The sequence below is a fragment of the Lycorma delicatula genome, chromosome 9 (genome assembly GCF_047948215.1).
Source record: "Lycorma delicatula isolate Av1 chromosome 9, ASM4794821v1, whole genome shotgun sequence".
NCBI classification, from domain to species: Eukaryota; Metazoa; Arthropoda; class Insecta; order Hemiptera; family Fulgoridae; genus Lycorma; species Lycorma delicatula.
This window is the reverse complement of record NC_134463.1, coordinates 112,807,949-112,820,879: the sequence shown is the minus strand read 5'-3', so window position 1 is coordinate 112,820,879 and position 12,931 is coordinate 112,807,949. Positions and strand designations below refer to the sequence as shown.

General features: G+C 30.3%; 1 long non-coding RNA gene across 1 annotated transcript; it reads right to left on the bottom strand.

Annotated features, from left to right (window-relative positions):
- Window positions 1–1,943: 1,943 nt before the first annotated feature.
- Window positions 1,944–10,988, bottom strand: LOC142330505 (uncharacterized). The gene is made up of 3 exons (XR_012757790.1): window positions 10,846–10,988; window positions 8,824–9,045; window positions 1,944–2,213 (listed from the first exon to the last, which is right to left on the bottom strand). It is a non-coding gene; the product is annotated as an uncharacterized LOC142330505 (long non-coding RNA).
- Between the last annotated feature and the right edge of the window lie 1,943 nt (window positions 10,989–12,931).

The following is a 12,931-nucleotide window of genomic DNA, read 5'->3' as shown; positions in this document are numbered from 1 at the left end:
AACGTTATCTTCCTCACTACAAAAATTTACAAACTATAAATAAAAATGAGACTAGAAATAATACAGATTACCAGATTACATTCCACATCTCATCAACTCTTCACTTCATGCTGCATCCTATTTCTTCAGACTACCAGATCGACCGATTCTTTCAGCTACTCAATGGATTTGATCTTTGGATTAGCCTTGGCGATAAATGTATAGCTGTGTTGCCAAATGGTAAAATATTAAGGTACTACTAATTCTTTACTACACCATATAATTTCATGATAATACTAGTATTTATTAAGACTCCATCCGTTTCTGTAATGTTTAGCAACCAACTATTGGAGATACTCACTCTGTGAATTCAACCGGCCATTATCACTTGCCTTGTACCAGGGGCCAAGGTCAGGGCATTAGCCCACTGTGGCTAGTCTAGTGGTAACTCATCATTGCAAGTCAAATGATTTCAAAGTCGAGAGTTCTAAGGTTCAAATCCTAGTAAAGACTTTTAAATGGATTTGAATATTAGAGTGTGGATATTAGTGTTCTTTCACGGTAGGGTTTCAATTAACCACACATTTCAGAAATAGTCGATGTGAGACTGAACAAAACTACACTTAATTTGCATTCATACATATCATCTTCTTAAGTAACCACCATCTCCTTATGGTGGTTCCCGAGGCTAAACTGAAAAAGAGCGGGTCAGGCCATTAGTTTAGACTCCAGTTTATATCACTGATAGGTAACTTTCTCTTTTGATACTGCAGGTACTTTTATTTCTAAATTTTTTAAAAATTTTAGGTAGATCGGTCATTAAATATCATGCAAAACACAGAAATTTTGTGTGGCAAATTACAACATAATGCAGTAAAGGAAAAAACAGTATAATAAAGAAAAGAAACTTAATAGTGTTACATATCAAGAAATGCCAGTATCTGGTCAATGCCTAATTTGTCTCTGATAAATATTTCATTTGAAATATAAACCACCAAAACACAGTAATTAGATAAGTTACACTTGCCATATTAATTTCCACCGACTGTTTTTTTTGCAGTACCCTGCATCTCCAGTATGTATTAAATTCTATTTTTATTACATTAAAACTTATTTGTTTTAATGATATCTATTTTTTATGATAAATTATAATGTTATCTTTTGTGAAATTTTAAATGATATTACAAACATAATTAGGGTATACAACATACCCTATTGTACAGGTACAACGTATACCAAAATGAAACGACTAGCACTAAATAGGGAATCTTGAGTTGCATCAAAAACCAGTCGAATGACCTAAGACAAAAAAATGAACATAAATGTACTTGTGAAAATTTATATTTATAATTATTTAATTAAATAAAATATTTATAATTTACACAAAAATAATACAAATAAATTAAAAAGAATAAGATAGAATATAATAGCAAATGAAGGTGTAAGATACTGCACAAACCGGTTATTGGAACATAAGTATAAATAATCTAATTACTGTGTTTAGGTGATTTAAATTTCATATAATGTTAAATTTTATATATATATATATATATACAAATTTTTATGAATTTTGTTACAGCAATGAAACTTAATAACTTATTATGTACATTTCTTGGCTTACAATATTTCAAGAATATTTTGAGTATTTATCAGTTAACAACTGTACATCATTTGATTTTTTTTCATCATTGTTAATAAAATTGAAATGCAACATGTACTTATAATTTAACTCAATTATTCTTTTTGTAGAAGACAATTATTCTTTTATAATGTAAAGAATAGCCATGAAAAGCAACTGATTTTGTTTGATTTCATGTGTAAAATAAATGAAATAAAAATCAAATTATTGTCGTGACAGTCATCTTTTCACTTAGATACCTCCTTAATTATAATAAAAATGAATTTTATATATGTTTACAGATAGAGAATGGGTTTTGATAGATGAAACAAAGCAATATCTTCATTTAACGTATTATTTTAATAGAAAATACACTGTGTAAAAATTTAGAAGTGATTTCACAAGTTTTTTTTGTTTTTGATAATGGAAATTCTGTTTAGTCCTTTATTGTTTTAATTGCTTTGACAATGAATCTCTTGCCTGACGGGGGCTTGAAAATTTAATGAAACCATGCTTGCACCTCTTTGTCAAAATTTGTTGAATATACTTATAAAGTAGATGGCACATAAATATTTCATGAATTTTAAATACCAGAGCAATCAAAGCAAGTGGAAACCTATATAAAATTGTAAAAAATAATAAGAAAATAAATGATGCATTTCATTCTATAAAAATATTAAATATGATTTTAAAAAAATAATATAAAAATTAGTAAAAGGATCAGGTGGTATACCGATATCCTGTATCGATTTTTGTTACCATTCAACATTATTCTTAGCTGAAAATTTTAGCTCGGCCAAGTAGGTTCATATAACACACATTCCTGGATGCGATATAGATTTGTTACCATCTACATCAGTGAACCTTAATTCAGAATAATGTTTTTGCATTTATTCTTGGTAAAGCGCTCTGATCTTGTACGAGAGGAATCCTTGCTGCCTTAAAAGGGGCTTAGAATTTTTTTGAGCGAGTTGTCTTGTTTAGCAATCTTCCTTTCTCACCTTCTAACTTCAACTTTTTTCCTTTATTTTCTTCTACCTTGATCTATTAAAAGGGTGTTTTTCAATGATTTCTCAATGGATATCTACCCGATGCGGGGTCCATAAAAAATTCAGTGCTCTTTGTATCTATCTAGTCTGGAAGAAGGTACAGCTTTTCTTGTGTACCTACCTAGCTAGTGATTCTATTTCTGTAAAAAATGTCTATATAAATACTTGTACCTCAGGTTAAATATTTAAGAAGTAAAAATGGACCACCTAATCATTCCTAATAAATATTTTTGTTAGAAAAAGTTAAGTGCTATCATACATGAAATGAATTAAATAACTAAAACAAAACTATTTAATTTCACAACCGCTAATTGAATTTGTCTTATTTTCTTTTGTTTCAGGTAACTCAACAGTTCATTTAATATTCTAAGGGAGAGCTGCCATGTAAGTGGCCCTCCTTACATTGTGGTACTCCCTTTTATTGTAGGATAATTTTCTACTAAAGGTACTTACTTTTGTTATTATTGTTTAATATTATACATTTTCATGTTAAAAATAAGTTGTGTAGTTTTTAAGTTGATAGTATAATATTCTTATAAAATCGCGGTAGGTGCCTAGTCCCAGTAGGGTCCCCTGATAGGAACTTTCTTTAGGGAATTTTTTATGTCTATTTTTGTGCATGTTTCTATTTCAGGTTCAACATAAATTTTACATTAAAATTACTTAGATAAGCAGTGTAAATTAAGTTTTATGAAAATAGATATAAATTTTGTATATGCTGTGTATGTTTTTTCAGGTACAATGTAGATATTATTTTATTATTAGTTAAGTCGCGTCCGCGATCCCAATGCCTAGTCCCAGTAGGGTCCCCTGATAGGAACTTTCCTGTAGGAAATTTTTATGTCTATTTTTGTGTATGTTTCTGTTTCAGGTTCAACGTAAATTTTACATTAAAATTACTTAGATAAGCAGTGTAAATTAATTTTTATGAAAATAGATTTAAATTTTGTATATGCTGTGTATTTTTTTTTTCAGGTACAACGTAGATATTATTTTATTATTAGTTAGTTAAGTCGCGTCCACGATCCCAATCCCTAATAGGGTCCTCCTCCCTAAGGGGGAGGTTTTTAGTCGGTGAGAGCCCGACACTACCGTCTGTTGCGGGCGCAGACGGTGGCTGGTAGAGCTTTTCCTCCTCCTACGCAAAACAAAAAAAAAAAAAAAAAAAAATTAACAGTTCATATTAAGTGCATTACTAATCTTTTTGCCAAGTGATTTTGAGTTGTAGGTGCTGTACTAGGAGTACTTTTAAATTCATGGAAGCTGTGACAAAAAAAATGGTTACTGATTCTCAAATATAATATTGAAAGCAGAAAATGGTTATGGAAGATAAAAGAAAATTTTAGTTAAAGTGACTATCAACCGTAGTTTCAAATCTGGATTGAATAAAAAGTAAGTACTGTAAATGTCTAATAGAATTTTTAAAATGCAGCAAAATATAAAAATCACATCTAGAATTGGGCATGGTATTTTAACAAATATTGGGTGCTGAATTCAAAACTTATAAAATTCTGTGTAATACATTGCATTTTTAGATACATACGATTTATTTACCAATAAATGCATAATCAGTGTCATACCAATATTTAAAAAAAGTTATTATTTTTATGTATTCATTTATAATTTGTTTAAATCAGCTAAGTTTTTGTTATTCAAATACAGATGAATTGAAATATATTCAATAGAGTTTTTAAACGATTAAATCATTGGAACTAAGTTTTTAAAATAAGTTTACAAATGTTTTCTCGCTTATACGATGTTTTATCAGTTTCTCTAAATAAAAACCAACAACAGTCATCAATCATTCTAGCGTCCCATCTTCCTTGGTAGTGATGCTGACGGAAACGGTCTCCTTGCTCATCACTGACAGAGCACAAATTTTCAGGAAAAAAGTCTAGGTGAGACTGTAGGAAATGCATTTTTAATGACATCCTATGTACTAAATATTTGTAGTTTTTTAACAGCTTATTAACCATAAACATAGTTTTCAACTTTTCTGTTGCCTAAAAAACACCAACAATGTCTCTGAAGGACTTCCATGCAGCTAACGCATGATAAATAACAGGGCTCGTCGTTTCCTGTTGAACCGTTCAGTTACTGAGCATCATATAAAAATAACACGAGGCACCCAGATTTTATCTTGATCCCTGAGTGCGCAATCCAGAAATAAGTTTTTCTTTGAGATTTATGCGTACATTTACCTCTAATGTAACAATAATTGTCTGGATGATTTGAGCATCCATCAACTTTTTAGAGGCCATGTAACAAATAAAAATGAGAAAAAAATCTCTTCAGTATTATAAAGAATTTATGAAAATATAGCAAAACACTAATAACTGTGTGAACACAACACACAGTATAGACAATTGAAGTTTTGACTGAATATAATTTTAAGCTCTGTAGTAGGCAACAACAGATGTCTGTATTATTTGGCTGTCTCAGCGGACAGCCGAATCACCCAGCTTTTGACCCAGTTCTTAAGAATCCTAATATGAGGGAGTATGAGGACCGTCCACGTTGTATTGCGCCTGTGGGTGTCCGTACACGACGTCTGCTGCAGCATATGAGTGTTGACTCTCCCTCGTTCTTTCCATCATGTCCGTGCTCGAACCCCCGGTGGAGAATACACCATGTAAATTTTACGTTTGATCTTACAACATAATATAAGCGTTCCACGCCACCTATAGTTTTCTGGCAGATGTTTCAGTTTCTCCTCGCCAAGTTGAACCCAGGCGTGGTGATATATACTGATGGGTCGAAGCATGGCGGTAACGTTGGTTGTGCTTTTGTTATCAATGAACAGTCCTATATGTTTGGCCTACCCGGTGTTACGAGTGTGTTCACCGCAGAACTACTCGCTGTGGATAGGGCTCTAAGTATCGTTGGCCCTAAATATAGGAGCATTCTTATTTTCAGTGACTCGTACAGTGCTCTCCAGACATTGGAAAACCTTTATTCCAAACATCCTGTCATTGACATTTATGATAAAATCGCTGAGTTAAATAAACGCAACAGGGAGGTAGGTTTTTGCTGGATCCCCAGCCACGTTGGAATTCTAGGTAACGAAAGAACAGATTCTGCTGCCAAGGAAGCGTGTATTCAGCCTCCTTTCACCACCCGTGTTAGTACCTTTGATTTTATCAATCATATAAAACAATCACTGCGAGCGAGGTGGCAAAGTGACTGGACGGCTACCATCGATAATAAACTCCAACAGATTAAGTGTTGCCATGGGGCTCCTCTTGCAGAAACTCTCGTCGTGAGGAAGTTGTCCTCTGCCGGTTACGGTTGTGACATACGAGGATCACACACGAATACCTAATGTCAGGAGAAATGTTTTAATTATTTAAAACAAATAATTTTTATTAACTATTTTACATCTACAATGATATTAGAATACAAGAATTAATTACATTTTTAGTAAGTAGAAGCAAAGTATATAATGTGCTAACACCAATCAGCTATGCGTAATCTAATTACATGTTCATTCATTTAATAGGTAATAGGTAAAAGAGTAGTCGATGAAACACATGATGTTACTGTTCCCAACTGTGAGGTACATTTCGTGAATAATTTTCTTTGACCTAGCAGAAGTCTTATCTTCAGTTATTGAATTACATAATCTGTCGCAATCACAATGTACTGATGCATATAAAGCACAAAAGAGGTAAGAGGTACAATTGCTTTCTATTTCATTAAGAATAATGATTTTCATACACGACCAGTCCCAGTGGTGAACGGAGTGAAGGTGTTGCTTGTAGAGCTGAAAGATTTTCTGCGTTTTAGTGGGCTCTGTGTAGAAGATGATGGGCAATTGTTTCAGTCCTCACTTTCCTTACTAAGCCCGGCATGAAATGCTTTTTTCTTGAGAATGCCAATGCTATTTTGTGGGACATGCATCTCGTATCTTGTCGCATTCAATCTTTTGTTTACGGCAAATGACATATATATATCTGATTATAATTATTTTATTGATTTATTTTTTCAAAGTACAATTTCTTCCTAAGTAACTAGAAATAAAAAAAAATTATCATAACAGTTCCGGTTCCTCTATCGTTTTTTTAAATAAATATTTAAATATCAATCAGGTTTAAGGTAATTCTTGATTACAAATCAATATTCAGCTGTTCTTCATGATTTTCTGGCACCATGACTATGTCACTCATAATATTAGTATAATCATGAGATTATAATCTACAGATTTTAGTTTAACTGTAAGTTTGCTCACAAAAAATGAATTACAAAACAAATTTCACAGTTGGAAACAGCAATATCATATCTTTCATCAATTGCTCCTTTACCAGCACTAAATAGATTGAAGGAGTGGTTGAACAAGTCATTACATTATAAATTCCTGATCTGTAAATTCTGTGCTATACAAGTCATGCGAGATACAAGTGATACCATATAAAGTTGATTTCTTTAAATTTACGATGACACTATACAACCAGTCAATGTGATGAACAGAGTGAAAGGACCAATTTCAGGGCTGAATATCAGCTATAGTTTAGTCAGCTTCATGCTGGTATGCAATAATTTTTGTGGGAAAGGCATCAGGAAAACCATTAAAATATCCATTTTCCTCAGAAAGCCTAACTATTGATGTTCAGTTTTTATTAAGATTGGCTCAGCGTTTTTTTGGAAATAGATATGTGTCATGTCAGGTTATCTGTTGAGTTATGACTGCTTCAGAGACATAAAAATATTAATTATTGTGAACTAGATTCCTTGAGTCGATTGGAATCCCTTATTCGTCAAATAGATTCCATGAATATCGATTACATCTTTGACCTTTGTCTTGGATAAAATTCTGGATTTATCTCTTAGGCTGAGGCAATAGCTACTTTCTTAATCGCCCCTTAACAGAGTGATATCTGTCTGCTTATGAGACTTATATCGTAGGCAAATTATTATATTAAAAGCACAACAGACTAAACTTAGATGTCTTGATGAATTAATTTACACTTCTTATAATTTAATTCACCAAATTTCTTCACAACAAAAAGCATAAAGTTAAATTTTATAATTTTAAGGTGAATTGAATTTTGTGTTAACTAAATATCATTAAACAAAAAATTATACCAATACAACTTATAGACTTTGTTACTTATTTGTAATTTAATAATAACTAAATTGGTAAGTTTTTTTTTTCAGCAATGTCAGATGGAGGACTTTTATCCCAGAATTTAGCATAAATAGAATTGTCATTTTCATCAAATTAGATTGGAGAGGAAACAGTAATCTGTGAGTTTTCAATTTATTTATTACAATATATAAAACGTGCAATGCAATAAGTAAAAACCATTAAAAATTTTATGTAGCAAGCGGTAACATCAATGTACATTTAAGAATCTCCAGCAGCTCTTACAAAGGGGAAGACATGTGTAAGGAAAGACTAGAAGGGCTCTAGCAAAAAGAAAAAGTTCCATAGGTTTTTTTAAGTTGAGAGAAAACATTAAAAAAATTAGGAAAACTTGGGATTAACTCATCGATTCTTGATTCGATATTATAATATTTAAAGGCTTAACTCTATGTAAAGGCTTATGAATGTAATTAAATTCCATTGTATGAATAACAACTTGTCTTTATAATCAATACAATATTAGTAATGAAGCGATTAATTTGGATAACATCTAAAGTTCCAGGTTGTCTTTCAAATTACTTCATAAAAGAAATGAAGCATATTGTGGAGGTTTTAATGTATCTACCAAAGAGGAAACGATCTGTTTAATTTTCATGAGAAAGTTTTTTATGTTTTTTGGGGTAAGAGTGACATCTCCACTTTCACTGTTGGGAAATGATATTTATAACCACTGATATTCTTTTGCAGAATTTACAAAATCTGCTATATTATAATTTTGAAACCATACAAAGATCACTTATATTTTTTTTTTTTTGAATAAGTATTAAGAGAATAAAGCTCACAGAGACGAAAACCCTTTAAATCATTAATTCACTTTCAGGTGTGATTTTTAATTGCAACTTACCTGTAAATTATAGTAGTAAATAATTTACTTTGTTATCCACTAAAAACTTTGTGTACCTGCACTTACTCTGCCTTAACTTAAAATTATATTTTAATAAATGATGTCATTTTGTGATAATAAAATTCGTAACAGTTAAACTAAAAAATATAATTTAATAGTACATATGCGATGAAGAGATAATCAAACTCACCTTCCAGCTGCTTTCGATGTAGCCTACCATCGACATAATTTGTCTCTTCCAATCTATTCTCAGCAATATCATATAAAATACACTTTCATGATTTATTACACCTTCAAATCTAACATTTGTTTCAGAGATCATTCTGTTATTAAGTAGCATTACTTTGTTCTTAGTAGTATTTTAAATTGTTCACTTTATAAATTTATTATTTTTCATTTTACCTTCAAATAACTTTTGTGAACAAAAAGAAAACAAAAACAGAAAAAAACAAGGATGTGGTGGTTGTAACTTTTAAAATATTTTTACTAGTAATATTTAAAATATTTAAACTTTTAAAATACCTATTGCAAACAATAATTCCATTTTACAATTTAATTTAATTTCACTGTAGTTATTCTCTTTTTAGAGCTTAATTTATTGTTAAATTTATTACAAAATGAAGCTTTATGTCACACAATTACTAGTTTATCAGAAAATTTAATAAGTATATCAAATATTATCAAGATACCGCAAAACTTACTGAGAAATAGATTTAAAAAAAAAAAACAATAATGGAACAGATAATATAGATAGATGGAACTTTTGATGGCAATAAATGTACTTTTATTGTTTTTCATACACTGAATCTATTCTTAAAGTATGTTCTGCATTACCTACCCAAATGCTACTCAATCAGAGTAAGATGCGTATTATAACGTACTTAAAATATCTTACTCAAATGCATAATAAAAGAAAGTGTATACTTATTTTGCAATGTTTATTCTTATAGATATTATTGTGCAGTGCACTGACGAGACAGCTTAATAGCAAGTGCACTATAATATTGATAAGGTAATCTAATTTTTATATTTCCATTAGCAAACACGTCTACCAAGACGTAGCCATTAACCAGTTTTTGGAAAATATTTTAAATTCTTTAAGATAAAAAAATTTCATTTTCAATTTTATGAAATATTTGTAAAACATTTATTTATACCGAAAAAACAACTTAGTAGCTGTGGTATCGGTATCTGAAAAGAAACTTTTCAAGTCGTACATTACAAATTCTGAACAAGTAGTAGAAATTTTATCATTTGACAAGAACACACCTGTAAATTTAGGTCCTCGCTTCAAGATGTACAATGAGGAGGGCCTCAGGGAAACGTTTTTGCTTTCTTATGTTTATTAATGATCTGCCTTAAAATCTTTAGCCGTTCATTCCAACTCTATTCACAGATGACACAACTGTATCTATTTCTAAGGATAATAAATAAAAATGGATTGAAACTTAACAGTTGCAGTTTAAAAACATTTTCACTGGATGGATTGTAACAATTTAACTTAAAATATGGATAAAACATTGTGCTTCTCGGGTAGACATAATATTGCAGATTGTGTGACAAAAAATCCCATTAATGATATTGATAGTATCTTTGTTGTCCACAAAAGATAACCTCTGGGTTTTTTATTTAATAAATTCTTGTGGGATGATAAAACTGATATTTTGTTTACCAAAATGGAGTAGTTTTACTCTGAAGCATCTTTATAAAAACACTGAGCTAGTAATCATTATCGATTACTTTCATGCCTAAATATTTTCTCATATAATGTGTAAACTCCAATTTGTGGGCTTTTTAAAAACATAATCTTTTAGGACAAAAGAAGTGCTTTCAGATCAATACAGAGGCATACTTTATGAAAAGGGACACTTATAATCAGTTAACCATTGGCTTATTTTACAATTAAAAGATTTAGTTTTAAAGATAATATATTGTTCTGTTGATGAATTAAAAAAAAGACTAACATATGATTTACCTGCAAACACTTCAACATGTACAGATATAAGTGTATATGTTCGAAATGATTTTCAGGAACGATTTCTTAACTGTTAATTATTTTATACTAATATTTTATTATTAATGTATTTACATTAATATCATTTCATGTCTCTGAAAATATTATAATTTTTTCAAATTTTGTTGTTCCGATCAGAATAAAGTCGCAAGTTAGGTTAAATAATTCGTTATAATATTTAAAAAAAATCAACCTTACCAACAATTTATATTTTATCCCTAGGGCTTTAGGCCATTTGACAATCCTCAAGAGTAATTTTTTTGTACTTTTAAAAAATTAAAAACTTAAATAAAATTTATTAACTATTAATAACCTAACAACAGTCTTCCTTGTTGGAAGGAAATAAGTTAGGCATCGTGATAATTATTAATTTAAATAGAAAATCATCTTCAAATCTGATATGTTGCTTTATTAATTTATTATTATTATAATATGTATAAAATTTTTGGATATTGCTTGTTTTATAATAATCTGTGGAAAAATCTAATATTTTAATAAAATTATTTGTAATTATTTTTATAATAATTATCTGTAATTATGTTCATTCTATAAAATGTGATTAGCATGATTGGATTTATCGAAACAATTTTTCTTTATACTATTATTGATCTTTAGCTCTAAAAGAAAAAGAACGGTTGCTCCTACACATATATTCTGGCCGGCAGTTTTCACGTTTTAAACTGTAGCCAACTTGTCTAAGATATTTATTTATTTGGGGTTTATTATTGTAGTAGAATCGCTATTGTTTATAAAATTTAAATATTTTGAGATATTTAACTTAAATAGTAATAGAACTTTAAATACATTTATTTTTATTTTTTTTGAAATTGACATTACACCCACTAGGTTGGTCTAGTGGCGAACGCGCGTCTTCACAAATCAGCTGATTTCCAAGGTGCGAGTTTTACAACATTAAAATCCTAGTAAAGGCAGTTACTTTAATACAGATTTGAATACTAGATCGTGGATAACGGTGTTCTTTGGTGGTTGGGTTTCAATTAACCACACATTCAGAAATGGTCGACTGTACTAGACTGCACTTCATTTACACTCATACATATCCTCTTAAGTAATACCTGGCTGTGATTCCCTTTGGCTAAACAGGATAAAAAGAAATTGAAATCAAGTTATATACAAAATGTTTAACAAAGTTCACCCGGGATTTTCATAACTTATTCCACTCGTGAAATTAATGGAAAAAGTTCAAATAAATATATGCCCTAAAATGCTTCGTTTGTGACTTAACGGCCAATGACGGATTTTACTAACATTCAGCAACCCCGGTGAAAGAGGTCATTCTGAAATTTTTTCGGCATTAATTATGGGGCAGAATTAGTGATTGCTAGGGTTTTTTACCTTAAAAATTGAATAAAATACCTACCAAAACTGTATCTGCAGTAGTTTTTAAGTAATCTGTGACGAAAATCAACGAATTAGGGTAAAAAAAACATTTTTATGTTTGACGTACAATAACTTTGTTAAATGAGTAATAAACACCTAAAACCTTTAAATAAAACTTGTAGAGAATTTAATTCTGAACAAAATGGTGCAAGATAAATCTAAAAAACGAAGAAAGTTTAGAAAAATTATAATTTTATTTAGAAACGGTACAATAGATTTTACCTACCAGTTTATAAAAAAATATTAAATAAAACCCACCAGTTTCAAAACATTTCTTGGCTTGCTTCTGTAATGCTCTGATAGCTCTTTATAGTTCTTCACGGCTATCCTTAAGTATGTCAGCAGCATCCATAATGCGAGCAATTAATTCCTCACGATAATGTATTTTTGTTTTTTATACAATATTTTCACCCGTCCCCAGACACAAAAAGATCTAAAAGGTTTTAGATCAGGTGAGCTTGGTGGCCAGGTATATGAACCTAATCTCCACGACCGCTCTATTTCTTAGGGGAATGATGGATACGTTATGCATTAGGTTTATTTATTTTTGTAACACAGGTATTAAATGCCTATTTATATATCTTTGCAGATTTCATCAAATGTAGGATCATAATGACAGAGGGAGTACAGCACTTATAATTTAAGATCTTATCAAATGATCATCGGGTTCAGAATTTCAGGAGCCAAATCGTCGAATAACGTCTATTTAGTTGTTTCCTATCACAGTTGTAAACTTCATCAAATTATGATTATTTTTGTTACCTTTATCGGTCTGTAAATATCAAAGATCTTAATGATGAATTAAAACGCTGTTTACAAGGTATTTAATGTAAAAACCATTTACAAATTAATTAACTTAAGAAGATGCATTAATTTAAGAATA